Raw genomic sequence first — 3,222 nt, forward strand, 5'->3', positions numbered from 1 at the left:
ATGAAGCAGGTGACAACTCATTCTACTCTTTGTCTTTTGACTATTCCTTCATTTATCTGTCCTCTTCTACCTATTGCTACACAAGTGCTTTTATTCCTCCAAATCACATCTCATAACATTTTCCTTCTCCCAGATATTGAGGGCTTGTGTTAGCTTTTATCTCTGTGACCAAAATACTTGACAAGAACAACTTAAAGGAGAAAATATTTATTTTGTGTTAAAGATTGCAGAGGTCTCTGCCCTTGGTCAACTATTAGGTCCTAGGTGAGGCGGAACATCATGGTGAAAGGATGTGGTAGAGGAAAACTTCCCAACTCATGACAGCCAGGAGTAGGGAGAGAGAGGGAGGGAGAGAAAGAGAAAATGTGTGAGAAGCCAAGAACCAAATATAATCCCCAAGGGCCTTTCAGCTGCATGCCACCTGATTATTGTTACAGCTTCCAAATCCATTCAAATTATTAATCTATTAAGTGGATTAATTCACTGATGAAGTTACATCTCTCACAATCTAGTCACTTCACCTCTTAACATTGCTACATTGTCTAATACATGAGCTTTTCAGGGGACACCTCATATCCAAATCATAACAAAACTATAATATATATAACACTGACTACCCAGGGTTTTTTTTTTTCTGGTGGTTTTAATCCCTAGCTTATTGGTATAATCATTTTTCCAAAGGAAAGTTTTTAGAAAATCAATGAAGAAAATGTGATTTTAAAAAAGAAGAAAGGAAAATAACTCATGGATTTCAAAGCAATAATCATCCTATTAAATATTTCAAAATAAGTTGATTCTTTTGGTTAAAAAACTATGAAGAAAGGAGGGAAAAAGACATTTTTCCACCTACTTATTGAAAGAGAGACACCAGAGAATGTTTTCCTCTTCTTGGCTTTCCTTTCTTCACTCTAGGGGACCTTAAAAACACAGAAGTGAAAAAATTGTCCAGTACAACTACCACCCATAGTCCAACTACTTCAGAATTCTAGTAGGTAGAAATGAAGTATTAGCACTTTTAACACTTTCTGGGTGATTCTATTGAGAAAAGATGAAATCCTGTATTGCATTGGAAATTATTCTATAGTCTGTATGCTCTAACAACTATTAATATACAGTTGTGAGATTTGCATTTTTTATTTAATTTTATTTTTATTGGAAATAGTAAATGCATGCCTCAGTGTCTGAATAATTTCATGGAAGCTATTTTGCTTCCTAGGACAGAATATTTCCTTGCAATGATTTCTCAATCTTGGTTCTAATGACATGTTAGTCTTGATAATTTTGGATACCTGTTTGGCAATCAAAAATATCTCTAGACTCTGACACTTGTACTCTGGGGGAGTGTGGAATCACCTCAGGTATGAGAACCATTAGCATAGATTCCTAGAAGTAAATATCTATCACAATAAACTAAGAGAAACTGACAAAAGAAATTACTGTGATGGCCAGGTGTGGTGGTGTGCACCTGTAATCCCAGCAGCTCAGGAGACCAAGGCAGGAGGATGGCAATTACAAAGTCAGTGTCACCAAATTAGTGAGGCCCTAAGCAACTTAGCAAAACTCTGCCTCAAAATAAAAATAAATAAATTAAAAGAACTGGGGATGTGGTTCATTGGTTAAGCATCCCTGGGTTCAATCCCTCATGCCAAAACAAGAAAAAAATGTATTAGAATAAGAAAAAGTGATCAGATTGTGTTTTTCTATCAGGCAAAAATGGAAAAAGTCTGATTTAGAATAGCATTCTATTAGATATTGAATATGTTTTATTAAAATGTACCATTAAGCTAAAAAAAACACTTCAACTCAGTAAACCAAGACACTACCTATTTTGAAACACATATTTGATTTTAAAATGGCAAAATTAAGAAAATTTAGAACTCAAAAATCTACAAAATCCAGGATATTCAATATTTGAAAACATTAAAAGACCTAGAAACATAGGCATCCCACATGAGTTTGAACTTAATGTTTTCTTTAAACACCACATTACATGAATTGTTTTGTGATTTTACTTAATATGACATTATTAACATTATGTCACATATAGTACCCTTTATATTTTTGATAATGCACTTCAGTACATTAAAGTAAATAAAACAGTCAAGTATTTTTGCCATTGTAAGACACCATTACAGACCTTTCTTAAAACCCTGGTAAATGTTTCGCAATTTATACTATTACCCAGCTGCCGATTCAACTTTATATTTCTTTTAGGCAATATAGGAAAAGAACAATGTCCATATCTGAAAAGCTAACTGTTAATGTGCAAGTTAATTACTCCTCTTGTTAGCCCTTTTGTAGTAAAGAATTTTAGCAAAATCAGGGTTTTGGATGCTCTAAATTTTCTACTTGCCTCCATCCATTAGTGATCGAAGAACTCAATAGCATAAGAGATCTTCTAGACAGAAATACAATTATTAAACTAATTTGACCCTAAGCCTGAAATGGAAATTCTGAGTGTAATAAATTCTTAAACTGATCTTGCCACCCCAACATCCTGTTAGGTCCATATCTTATTCTTGGACTATGAATTTCTGCAACTTCATGATCAGAAAAAGTTGGAGACCTTAGGAAGAAAAGAGAAAGATAAACCCTTTTTCTCCCCCAAACAGCACAGAGTTGACCTCAATTCTCCACTTTTATGTGGGAGATTATTCCTGAATAGTTGAAGGTTTAGTCTGAGTTAGAGGCAGATTTTCCATACTAGTGGGATGGGAAGAAAATTCCAAAAGAAATATAAAATCAAGATGGTTTTATAGTGTTTCATGAAATCACAAATTACAGAATATAATACAGAAGCATAAGATTTTTTTTTATTATAAACAAATGGGATACATGCTGTTTCTCTGTTTGTACATGGAGTAAAGCTGTACCATTTGTGTTATCATAAATTTACATAGGGTAATGTTGTTTGATTCATTCTGTTATTTTTTCCCTTCCCCCCACTCCTCCCACCCCTCTTTTCCCTCTATACAGTCCTGCCTTCCTCCATTCTTGCCCCCCTCCCTAACCCTAACTCTAACCCTAACACTAACCCCTCCCACCCCCCATTATGTGTCATCATCCGCTTATCAGTGAGATCATTCGTCCTTTGGTTTTTTGAGATTGGCTTATCTCACTTAGCATGATATTCTCCAATTTCATCCATTTGCCTGCAAATGCCATAATTTTATCATTCTTTATGGCTGAGTAATATTAAGATTTAAACTTCAGCAATTGTCT

Source organism: Sciurus vulgaris (assembly GCF_902686455.1).
Source record: "Sciurus vulgaris genome assembly, chromosome: 4".
Taxonomy (NCBI): Eukaryota; Metazoa; Chordata; class Mammalia; order Rodentia; family Sciuridae; genus Sciurus; species Sciurus vulgaris.